Source organism: Vicugna pacos, unplaced genomic scaffold (assembly GCF_048564905.1).
Source record: "Vicugna pacos unplaced genomic scaffold, VicPac4 scaffold_118, whole genome shotgun sequence".
Lineage (NCBI taxonomy): Eukaryota > Metazoa > Chordata > Mammalia > Artiodactyla > Camelidae > Vicugna > Vicugna pacos.
Genome location: NW_027328798.1, coordinates 416,522 through 429,253, shown reverse-complemented (window position 1 = coordinate 429,253; position 12,732 = coordinate 416,522). Strand labels below are relative to the sequence as shown.

The following is a 12,732-nucleotide window of genomic DNA, read 5'->3' as shown; positions in this document are numbered from 1 at the left end:
GGTGTAGGGGGAAGAGAGGCCCCAGGACAAAGGAGCACAGGGGCACAGTGATGAGGATGGACTGGCTCTGTTGTGACACTGCAGGAATGGCTGGATCTTTGTCCTGAGGGCTTAGTTTGGGGGGGCTACTGGCCTCATGAGGGCCCCCCTCTCAGCAGCCTGGACAGATGCTCCCGCTCCTGATAGCTCTGTGGCCACCACTGTTCCCGGAAGGGCTCTGCCTCCATCTTCTATCAGACATTCCTGCCCAGTCCCCGACTGCCAGCGAGGGAGCCTGGGCCTCAAAGCCGTTTGCCGTGGAGGGACACAGGCTCCTTGGAGAAGCAGGCTGATCTTATTTTTCTCCGTAACCCACGGCCTAGCAAAGCGCCAGCCTATGGGTGGGCCATTCAGGGGCTCGGATACTTCTTAAATTAACTCAAAGCAGTAGAATAGCAGAGCTGGAGGAAGTGACCACTGAGCTCACAGAGTTCACTGCCCACACCCCCATTCTACAGATGAAGAAACAGAGGCCAAGCAGCCAAGGTCATGCTGCTCTTTAATGCTGGCCTCTGTTGGGCATACCAAGTGATGAGCTGCACTGAAGGGCCTGAGAGGGGGCTCTGGGGTCAGACAGCTTGGGTTCAAGTCCCACCCCTGCCATTTACTAGCTGTGTGATTAATGACTGTCCTTCCTGTAAAGTGCCACCTCATTTGTTTGTCATGAACACAGAGTTCCTTGAACAGCAGGACAGAATTCTTTAAAGGTTTGCTGTTGCTTTTGTTACTATTATCACCAAGTGAACCCTGAAATGAAGAACAAAGACAGCAAGATTTTTTATTTTAAAAGATTTAAAATACGATGATGACTGTTTGATTTAATCTATTCAAGTTTGCATTTGACCCTTATTAACAACTGCACAATGGATGACTTTTGAGGAAATGTTACTTCATGTCTTTAATTCTCACTAACTACACAGGCTATTCAACAGGAAGCAATTTTTTTTCCAGGAAGAGGGACAAAAAGTTAACAATATCTCTGTACCTCTCGGTTCCCAGTGAGTTGGTTGTGATCTGTCAACCCAACTTTGGGGAAATGCCCTCTCCTCCTGGGCTCGCTGCACTGCCACGTGGCCTCCAGGGGGCGATTTACCCCCACACGAATCCAGTATCTTGGTTCATATCTTTGCTTCAGATCCCTCAAGGACTGCCCATGCACCAGGGCCCCATCTGCCCCGCCAGTCTCACCTGCTGGCCTCCAGGAAACTATCCTGGGTCTCAACCATCCTCTGTTCCTATGCCCGCCCCACTACTCTTCATTTTGTCCTTCAAGTGTGGGCTCCTGTGGCTTGCCACCAAGCAGGGGTCTCCCAGTCCTCCACCTTGGGGAACTGCATCGTCCTGCACAGTGCCTAGCGAAACTGTGTGGAGGCCGGAAGAATACAGGACAACAGGTGCTCAGAGGGGCTGCCTTTCCCACTGCAGGGGCCCTGGAGAGCTTTCTCCCAGCTGGTTATTCACAGGCGCTGAAGCTGTGGAATCTCGATCTTACCAATTTAAAGGGCATCATCACTAATTACAAAAGAAATCATTTTTTCAGTAGCAAAAGGAGAAAAGACTTTGTGCCCCATGCCCCCATCTTTCTTCCTCCGCCTTCAGAGGTGATTCTCACTCTCTGGGCAAGGGTAGAAAGCAACAAACAGAATATTATTTTTCAATGATTCTTCTTTCCCACTCTGAAGATTGCATCCCAAGACTGATGAAGGCTAGGATGGTTTGGCTTCCCTGTACTGAGTATTCAGAGGCTCAGGGTGGAGGGGGTTAGGGAGATAATTCAGCATTATGGAACCAAACAGAGACATTAAAAGGTTCTACTCTAAACAGAAAGGAAGCAGGATGCTATAGAAATGGGAAAACCATCATTGGAAATGAAATAACGAGTTACAAGACAATAAACATGAAGATGTAAAAAAGAAAAAGTATATCAAAATACAAAAAGGTGGGAAAGGGAGACGGGTAGCAAGAAAAGATAGATTTTTTCTCTTTCTTTTTCCTTTTTCTCATTATTCTTAGGATGTGTTGGAGCCTACGTGATTATCAGTCTAAAGGAAATAGATATGATAATGGGTTGATATACTTGAAAAATAGGGTAATCACAAATCGAAAGCATATAATAGAGTTGAAAAAAAAAACCAAAAAAGAAACAAACTCTAAATGGCTTAAAGACTTAAACATTAGACAAGACGCTAAAAAACTCTCAGAAGAAAACATAGGCAAAACGTTATTTGACATCTATCTCAGCAGTGTTTTCCTAGGGCAATCCACCCAAGCAACAGAAAATAAAAGCCAAAATAAACAAATGGGACCTAGTTACACCTATCAGCTATTTCAAAGCAATAGAAACCATAAGCAAAATGAAAAGACAACCTATGGAATGTGAGAAAATATTTGCAAAAGATGAGACTGAACATGGCTTAACTTGTAGACTATAAAAATAGTTCATACAACTTAATAAGAAAAAAAAATAAACAACCCAATCCAAAAATGGGCAGAACAACTAAACAAGCAATTCTCCAATGAAGATATACAAATGGCCAATAGGCATATGAAAAAAAGGCACAATATCGCTAATTATCTTAGAAATGCAAATCAAAACTACAATAAGTTATCATCTCACACTACTCAGAATGGCCACCATTCAAACATCCACTCACCATAGATGCTGGAGAGGCTTGGAGAAAAGGGAACCCTCCTACATTATTGCTGGGAATGTAGTTTGGTGAAGCCAATGTGGAAAACAATATGGAGATACCTCAAAAGACTAAAAAAAGACATCATTTGATCCAGCAATCCCACTCCTGGGCATATATCCAGAGGGCACCTTAATTTCAAAATATACCTGCACCCCAATGTTCACAGCAGCATTGTTTTCAATGACCAAGACATAGAAGCAACCTAAACGCCCACTGACAAATGACTGGATAAAGATGTAGTATTTAGATATAAAAGAATATTACTCAGTTGTAACAAAGAAGGAAATAATGCCATTTACAGCAACATGGATGGACTTGGAGATTATCACACTAAAGTGAAATAACTCAGACAGAGAAAGACAAGTAACATATGATACCACTTATATGTGGAATTTTTAAAAAAGATACAAATAAACTTATTTACAAAACAAAAACAGACTCACAGACTTAGGAAACAAACTTAGGAGTTTGGGATTAACAATTACAAACTACTATATGTAAAACAGACAAACAGCAAGGATTCACTGTAGAACACAGGGGAAAATGTTCAGTATCTTGCAACCTATAATGGAAAAGAACCTGAAAAAGAATAGACTATGTATATGTACAACTGAATCACTATGCTGTATACCTGAAACTAACAAAACAGCTGTATATCTGAAACTAACTAAACATTGTAAATCAACCACATTTCAATTAAAAAAAAAGATAAGCTCTAAATAGCTGTATTCAAAGAAAATCTTCAAATCTTACCTCCTACAAAAAGTAAAATGGGAAGCTTGAGCAGGACCAAATTATACTGAATGAGAGGTTACATACCTTCTCCAGCACGTGGCCCATGGTACACATACATCGTGTTTTCCTTCAGGTAAGAATGGCCCTTACTGCCCAGGGAGCGAGTCCTGCTGGGACAAGGCCTCTGTGGCAGTGGCCTCCTTGTCACCGCTCCATCTCACCAGAAGGCCAGGGTTTTCAGAGGGGAGGGAACACAGAGCTCATACACTTCAGATATATTTCCTGAGAAAAACTGTGGAAAGACCAAATTCACCTGCAGTGCAGGAAACATGAGCACGGCCCCTAAGCAGACTGACAAACCCGAAGCAAGACGGCCCGATGTTCACATCGGAACCAGAACAAAAACCGTCTGGCCCCAGTTAAACGATCACCATCTCACCTGCAATGAACTGTTCGTACTCATTGTCAGGGATGTTTCTGTTGAGACTTGAGAGATCAAAAAAGTCAGACCAGGGAATCCGGACCTGGTGGATGTCCAGGCTCTGCTAATGGTAGAGGCGGCCCCAAGGGGGTATCACCAGCACCGACTCTTCCATTTTCAGCAGGGTCTTCAGGAGGAAGGCGATGTGGATACAGACGCCCCTACGGAGGCTGAAGCCCTCCGGAGGGTTGACATAACACAGAAGGTACCTGGCAGGGAGCAAAGGAGAGCGGGTCTTCAGAGCCAGGTCTCTGCACAGGAATCCCGGCTTAGATAGAACAGATACAATGGGAATCTCTGCACAGCACATGGCCTAGACTCAAGACACGTTCAGCAGCTTCTGGTTTGTATAGTGGAGGCACTGCCCACCGATCTCTGTGTGGCCAATTATTTCGAGTCCGGGAGCACATGTAGAAGACATCTTGGCATCTGTCTATCAACGCTAAGCACCTGACTAGTACCTGAGCACCCGTTCTCCAGGGAATCTCAAACTTCTTGGCCTAAAGACCCCTGTACACTCTTAAATACTGAGGACTTCAAAAGGCTGCTGTTTATGTGGGTTAAATCTATCAATAGTTCCTGTGTTAGAAGTTAAATAAGAACTTTAAAAAATGCTTATGAGTTCACTTAAAAATAATAACAACCTACTACATGATACCATTAATACTCTTAAGCAAAAAATAAGTATATTTTTCTAAACAAAAATCATTAATGAGAGGAATAGCAGTGATTTTAATTTCTGAGAATCTCTTTTGGACTGGTGAGAGCTTAATTCTATCTGCCTCTACATTACCTGTTTTGTGATATCACAGACTAGGTTTTCCCTGGAAAACCCCACAGGAAACTCGGGAGTGCAAGAGTGTGCAAAAGGCAGGTGACTTCCCGGCGTTCCTACGAAAATAGTCTTGCATCTCAGGGGCCTCGGACTCACTTTGATAACTGCTGCCCTACCCTAGGCGAGACTCTCCTACACAAGAGCCAGGCAAGTGTCCTGGCTTCTTTAATGAGTTACCGCAGCAACACCCCTCCCTTCTCTGTGTTAATGTTTCCCACAACCTCCATTACTGCAGATGAGGATGTAATCCTCAACTGAGGCCTCTAATCCCAGAAGACTACCAACCTTGAAAGGGAGGGCCCATTTACCATCTCTACACCCCGCACAGTCTATTTTGAGTCAAGCCCTAGATAACTGCTAATTGACACTGACCCTTGTCTTATTCCTGAGTTTTAGCGAAGGAGCCAACATCTGGATGGAACTGAAATTTCCCTGCTGATATACAAGGCTGATAAACCACCCTATTCCAACATCTGATTCTGGGGCTCTTCAAAACGCGGGTAAGGCCCCGCTTCATAAAAGACGGGTCCTCCACCTGCCCTTCCCAGGGGTTCTGGGAGGCCGCGGCCACGCAGGGCTACCCGGAGTCGCGCTCCAAGCCCCAGAGCCCGAGGGGGAGGAAAGCCGGAGGCTGTGCCCCAGCCCTGTCCCCCCCGCCCCAACCCGCTCCCCGGCACCACAGCCCTCCCCGGCCGCCACACCAACCCGGATCCCACCCCGGTCCATGTCCACTGGCCCCGCCAACGGCGCTGCCGTACGTTTACCGTCAGTGAGACGCCGCCCCAGAAAGGATGTCGGCCGCCGACTGACGCGGCCAGAACTAGTGGCCCGGCCAAGCAAGCCGCCATCCCCAGCAGCAAACACCGCCATGGTCCCGGGCAGCTGCACACTTCCGGAGCCCGCTGCCTGCCCCAGAAGCGCACGCCAGCCCGCGAGGAGCGCGGCGTCTTTATCCATGGCAACGCCGCGGGGCCCTCCCCTAGCGCTTGCGTCTGCGTCCTCCCGAGGCTAGACGTGCGAGAGCAGAACTTTCGGAGCCAATGGGAGCAAGGGCGCGGCCAGGACGGGGGTGGGGGGAGGCTTATGGGGCAGCTGGGTGGGGCCGGGGCGGGCGGGGCCGCGCGGAGGTCCTCAGCTTCAGGTGGCACCGGCCGGAGGCTGGGGCAATGCTGCCAACAGTGGGCGGGGCGGCGGGGCAGCGGGGCGGGGGCACCCTCACCTGTCTGTGTGCGGGGCTCAGCCTGGGCTCCGCGGCCTCCGCTTGCACCGGAAGTGGACCCAGGCTACCGGTGGGCAAGATAGAGGACTGAGCCCAGGCAGGCACGGCTGGCCAGGTAGGGCACCTGAAGTGCAGATCCGCCAGGCCGGCTGCCGGCCTTGAATACGCGCTGCTAGGCAGTTTCCAAGAAGACGGGATCTGTCCCAAGAGGGGAGGTAGGGCAGGGTGCCAGATGCCTGGTTGGGTGCGGTCTTACAGGAGAGCCACGTTGAGAGGGTGCAGAGCAGCCCCTGTGTTGGCGGGGCTAGGAATTTGGGGTATAGGGTGGGGATGATGTGTGCCATTCCCTGTGGTCTCCCAAAGAACTCGCACCCCCAAGCAAAGGACCCTGCTCCCTCCACCCTTCACTGCATCCCCTGCCTTCCCCAGCACCACCGCCCCTGCCCCCGGAGGGTCCCATGACCTCTCCCCACACCAGGCACCGTCCCTGTTACAGGTACTTATCTCCTGGTGGTTCCAGCCCAAGGGTGGGGGCTGTATCTGACCAGTTAGGATGCCTGGAGCCTTTGTATGAAACCTCAGACTATAATGCAGGCGTGCACAGAGGCCCCTCAAACAGGATTCCCTGCATTCCCTCCCCACCACGCACCCACAGCGCAGCTGCCACACCAGGCCAAGCCTGCTGGAGGACCGCTGTTCCCTCTCCACCTGTCCCTGATCAAGAGTGCACCGCCCACACTGCTGGGTATTTAGTGGGCCTTAGAAGAGCAGCTGGTATTTTCATGGACAAATATTTGCTCTTTTGGGAAGAGTTGAGTGCAAAGGGATGTAGGGTATGCCTTTTCTGTTGTCCTGGAACTGGTGACTAGGATGCAAACTTAAGTCAAAGCAGTTTTTAGAGAGAGCCGCAATATATCTTACCCAAAGATCACTGTTCCCCTACAAAGGCAACACCACCTGGCGGGTGGGGTCCTGGTCCCTCTTTCTGGAGGTTGGGCTTTGCACCCTCCAGCTGGGACAGAGCCCGAAACAGCTCTGAACACGCTCCAACAGGCTTTCCCAGCACAAACTGCCTTTATTTTGAATCTGGCTGAAGGAAGCAGCTGAGAAATCTGGGTAAATCTTCCTGGGTGTAACCATGCCTTTTGTGCTGAATGAAAGAGCGGCTCTCCACATGCTAACAGCTTAGAACTGAATGTGTGTCGAAGCCTTCATGCATGTAGCATGTTGGGAACAGCGTTTCATGGTGAGGGGAACTCTATAACTTACATGTGTATGGGGAAGCCCTCACTCCAACAGGGTTTTCCTGCACAAACTGCCTTTATTTCGAAATTGGCTCTTGCTGAGAAATCTTGGTAAGTGTTCTTAAGTGTAGCCATGCCCATTATGCAGGATGAAAGAGCGGCTCTACACTTTTTCACATCTCAGAGATGAATGTGTGTTGAAGCCGTCATTCATGTAGCGTGTTGGGAACACAGAATTTAGTGGTGAGAACTATGTAAATTACATGTCTATGATGAAGCACTCTCTCGAGCCGGGTATTCCAGTGCATACTGCCTTTATTTCGAAACTGGCTTCTCAGAAGCCTGTGGTCTCCACTGCAGGTCTGTCTCCAAACCCAGGGCCAGCATGGTAACTCTGCTCCCCCTGTCTATTCTGGAAGTTCTAGGTGTCCTCCATGGCCCTTCCACCATTATGTTTTTGGAAAACCCCGCAGATGGAATGGGCCTGAGAACAGGAGAGCTGGATGCCAGAAGCCACTGCCCAGTGTGAGGCTCCTGGGAGGGGCATCTCCTCTCCGTGGGCTCTGATCTAACCTCCCCTCTCCCCCACCCCCACCCCTCTCCTCCTGCATTTCCTGATTGATCCCTGGATAATGGTCCATACCAGGAATGACCTGGGAGAGGTTTTATGAGTCTTTAAGTGGAAAAAAAAAAGAAATCTTTAGACAAGTTACTGAAAGTAACTTCCAGCTTTACTGGGAAAGACCTCATTCCAATGTTTAAGGCTAGTTGACAGGGTGTCAAATTGCTTAACCACTCACATCTGAGCAAGTGCTACCTCTCTCTCCAGCTCCCCGCAGCATCCACCTGTGGCAACTTGGCCAAAAGAAGGCAAGAAAGCTCTTTCCCCTCGCCAGCACCAGCGTGGCTTTGGAGTCAGTGGAGGCTGAGAGAAAGAGCCCCGCCCTGAGGTTTGAGGGGCCTCCAGCCACAGCCAGAGGAGCGGGGGTTTTCAGAGTGGCCCAGCAGGGAAACCAGGCAAGGCCACCTGGCCCAAGTCTTCCCTGCCCAGAGAGCCCCATGAACTGCTTTGGGCCACACTCCCCGTTTGGGCCCCCTGCAAAAAGTTACCACGGGAGCCACACCTGAGAAGGCAGAAGGACAGCCCTTTAGCCTGGGGTCCCAGCAGGTGTGTCCTGTGAGACCTGTGGCCACATAAGTTACTTGTCTCTCCAGGTCACTGAAGGGACTGTGCTGGGCATCTTGGTGGTCAGGGACATGGGAACACCTCTAAACTCTGAAGAAGGACAGAGAGACTCTTCCTGGAAGCAAGGATTCCAGGGAGACACCTTGCCCAGAACTGGGGGACTGTGTCCTGAGTAGACCCCTGGGAGGCAATGTGGGGCTGTGGGGTCCTCTTCTGAGAAGGGAGCAGGTGAGTTTTCCGGGGGTGGGGTCCTGCTTTGTCCAGACATGTCCTTGTGTAAGACTCATTTACAAACACCTCCAAGTCCACCTAGGGGTGGCCCCAGAGGTGGGGGTAGAGGAGGAGAGTGAAGGGTGCAGAATTAGGGCCCCCTGAGCCACCCAGGGAGCCAAGGGTCAGTGGGAACATCTTGGGAGTCTAGTGCAGGGGTGGAGGACGAGCACTAAGAACATGCCAAGTCATGCAATAAAGTGACCCATGACCACGAGACACAGGTGGCCGTACACCAAAAGAGGCAGATAGAAATTTAGACCCAGGATCTGAGAACCTTGAGAGGGGCTGGAGGGTCCCAGGAACCCTCAGGAACAGCTCTTCTAGGGGCACAGACATCCCAATACACACATTTCTCATGGAAGCTTTTTGGGGTGCAGAGTGAGTTACCAGGATCCTGAACTTAGTATGGAATCCCACCCCCTTGTTCATCATGGTACCGGGCAATAAATTGCTGTCATTTGTCCCTGGACATGCACAGGGGAGCTGACTGCTGTGGGGGTCACTGCAGGACTAGAATCTTCTGGTGTCTGCTCTGTGACCACAGAAACCCAGGGGGATTTCTCAACGGGAGAACCTGGAGACCATGCCTGCAAGGACCACCCTCATGGGATGGCCAAGGAGCTCGTGGTACCCAGGTCACCAAGTGACGAAGTTGTGAGGTTGCCTGGGGTATCCTGGGGGCATGTAGATTTCTGAGGTCAGCACGTGGGCCCAGCACTGCTGGATGGTCTGCACAAAGAGGGGCCTGCCCTCCTGATGATGGCTCTTAACACCTGCAGGGAAACTGCTCCCAGGGCTCCTGGAGGTCCATATTGAGAGTGTCCTGCCAGCCTTGTGGGGTCACCTTCCCCTGATGCAGAAGCAGACCTCTCTCCCTTGAGGCCCAGGGGACACCTGGCTCAGGTGCCACCTGTGTGCCCTGGACACGCAGAGCCCCAGAGCTCTGGCACAGCCTGGGGTGTGGTGGTGTCCGGGCAAGAAAGGCCCTGGGAAGGGGGTCATTCAAGGGCAGAGGCCACTCTGCAGGGATGCTGGACCTGGCAGCAATGCACTGCTTCAGTACTCCCTTGGGTTGTGTCTCCAACCTGTGGGATGGAAGGGCCACTCCTTCCTGCGGTGCAGTCGGGGGAACTAGATCCATCGTCAAGGTCAGCCCTGAAAATGGAGGCTGCGCTACCTCCATTCCTGGAAAGAAAATCAGTCCCCTCCAGTCCAGGTGATTCAGAAAGTCATTCAGCAATGTTCGGGGCCTCCACTTTAGGCTTTGAATTAGAGCTGAGCGGCTTAGGAGGCCAGATCCCTGTCCGTGGCTCCAGGAGCAGGCTTTCTGCTGGGGGACAGGATCCTCACAAACACCTGTGTCTTTGTGGGACACTCCCCTCTGACAAGCTGGGAGGCAGGGTGCAGTTGTGGGAAATCGTGTTTACATGAGCAGAGGGCCACCATGTGGTGGGGGCACAGGAGACTGTGAGAATGAGTCCCACAGCCTTTCTGGAATCAAAAAACTGGCAAATGTGAAAAAGTGCATAATTTGTTTTATTGAACAGGCTGCTTATGTACGTTTGGAGGACCAGGTTCAAGGACTCAGCATCCCTCCAGGACAATAGCCTCAAGAGAAGAACAGACAGAGCAGGAGGAGATCTGGGGTTTCTCCCAGGAATGAGGTGGAACAGGGATTTCTGCAGATTTGCAAGGAGTCCCCGACCACTGAGCATGGGGTTACAGCCCCACGAGCCCCTGTCATGTTTGGCTTGGGCTCTGGTTCTGGCCTGCTCATGTATTCTTCCAGCAGAGTTCCAGAAACTCAGAGGGTGGAATTAGAGGGGCTGCGTTTGGAACCTAGTGAGGAGTTGGAGGGTCCTTTATATTGAGTCCCTTCATCCTAATCACCGTAGCTGAAGCCCAACACCCCCCAGGCCCCCATGGTTGCCGTGGAGGGAGAACAAGCCTGGCAGGCGACCTAGGGGTCCCACTACTGTGTCCTTCCCTTGTCTTCGTTCCCTTTCACCCCGGAAGGTGTGATTGTCTCGTGTCATGGTGGCCTCCACAATGTCCCTCCCAGTAATCTCTCTTCTCCATCAGGTGGGGTTCCCAACCCCGCTCAGCCTTCTCTGCATGGGTGCTGAAGGACCAGGCCCACCTGAAGTTCTGAGCTCGAGCAGTAAGGTGGAAACAAAGAAACCAATGGAAAAAAGAAGCAAGTGATTGTGGCAAAGCTCCCCACCACAGAGAAGCTGCCCTGAGTGGAAGGGAGAGTGTGGGCATGCCCGTTTGTTTCCTATCTCCCAGTGCTCTTAGCTTTCTTATTGCCTACCTGCATGGTTACAACAAAATGATCTGCAAAACTGAAAATATTAACTCTCTCGCTTTTACAGAAAAGGCTGGCCAGCCTCTGGTCCGGTACCAGGCAAGAGATTGGAGTTCCTTTCCAGTTTGGAAACATCTTGTCAGGCCCAGGTTTGCAAAGGTCTTTAAGAGTAGTTACGGAGTTTTGCTTTTAAACTTTTTTACGGCTGTATATACTTGTGAGATGTGGTTGTGATGTATAATTCTGAGCCGGGATTTTCTCAAACTGTTTCTCACTTCTTATACCAGACATTCCTAAATTCCAAGTGGAACTGCATATTAAGGAAGCCATGGAATTTAGCAAAAGGATACAGATCTCATTTCCTTTTAAGCATCGATGTACCTCCATCATGGCAGTATTTGTTATGTGTTATTGATAGGGGAACTAAGTAGTAAACAGATTAATAGAAAATAGGGGATTTTAGGTACACAGGTTCATCTTTTCAACATTGTTTGTAATATTTGCAGTTTAAGATGACCATTCATGAGAAACAGGCAGCCTGTTAGAATGAAATAGCATTTCCTCTGAACCATAATTAATTTTTATTTTGTAGACAGCAGGAAGGGTAATAACACATCACACTTTTGGGGACGTCAAAGAGAAAATGTAACTTTCTGGGAGCGCACTCCCCCGCCTCCCCCTGCCCTTTTTACTGTCCCATTCTCCCTGGAAGGCTCTTTCTTTTCTTCTGATCATGGCTCCAGTAACTCTTTCTTCCTCCTTGTTCCTCAGCTGGTAAAGTTAGTTTTCTACTTTGAACAAGCAAACAAGCCAACAGAAGAGAAATTTCACAAGCAACTCCCAGCACATCCGCTCGCCTTCTGATGCCTGTGACCTCACTCTCGGTGCCCCACCGCTTATTAAAAGTGGCATCGAAAGCCAGTTCCTCCAAAAGTCCCCGAGGCCCCATCCCTCCCATCTTCTCTGGGTTGTCACTCCCAAAACCATCCTCTCTTTCACTGCCTCATCTATTTTGTTCTCCTGCTAGTTGGCACCATCAGTATATAAACGTCCATCCTCTTAAACCAACAGCACTCCTTGACCCTTATTCACCCCCACCAATTGCCACCCTGTGTCTTTGCAGCAAATCTTTAAGGAGTTGTTTAAACTCACTGTCTGCATCTTCTCTTGAGCCATCCCCTTTTACACCCATTCTGGCTTTTCGCCTGATCCCTCGCTCTATGGAAACTGCCTTGTCAAGGCCTTCAGTGACCCCATGTTGCTAAATATAGTGGTCAATTTTGACTCCTCATCATGCTTGGCCCCTCGGCAGCATTTGACCCAGCTCTTCCATCCCTCCTACCCCGTGTTCCTGCTTCACTCAACCTCCAGCCCATCTCTCTGTCTGTTTCTGCTTTTGGCCTGCTGGCTGGTCCTTTGCCAATGTCTCCTGTTTTTTCCAAACATATACTGTGGGTGTTCCCCAGGGTGGGTTCCTGGGCCTCTCCTCTCTCTCTCTATGCTATTCCTTTGGTGGAAGCAACCCAGCCTTGGAAATTGGCATGCCATCAATTTCTCGATTTCTCCAAAATTCCCTGATTTCCCCTTTCCATCTGAGCCTTTATCCCTGAGACTCACATCACATTCTTTTCCTTTCATTCATCTTGCTTTCACATTCATACATATGTTCTACTATGAAATTACTTTTCCAAATTTTGAATCAGTACATATATATCATGT

General features: G+C 49.8%; 2 long non-coding RNA genes across 3 annotated transcripts; one reads left to right on the top strand and one right to left on the bottom strand.

Moving 5' to 3' along the window:
• Positions 1-517: 517 nt before the first annotated feature.
• On the bottom strand, positions 518-4,158 carry LOC140694999 (uncharacterized). Of its 2 annotated transcripts, none has more exons than XR_012070674.1 (3): positions 3,907-4,158; positions 3,552-3,759; positions 518-786 (listed from the first exon to the last, which is right to left on the bottom strand). It is a non-coding gene; the product is annotated as an uncharacterized lncRNA (long non-coding RNA). The 2 variants fall into 2 exon arrangements; XR_012070675.1 differs by lacking the exon at positions 518-786 and adding an exon at positions 1,448-1,551.
• A 1,831-nt stretch (positions 4,159-5,989) lies between these two features.
• Positions 5,990-10,943, top strand: LOC140694998 (uncharacterized). The gene is made up of 5 exons (XR_012070673.1): positions 5,990-6,117; positions 8,076-8,196; positions 8,462-8,660; positions 10,253-10,369; positions 10,788-10,943. It is a non-coding gene; the product is annotated as an uncharacterized lncRNA (long non-coding RNA).
• Positions 10,944-12,732: the final 1,789 nt, after the last annotated feature.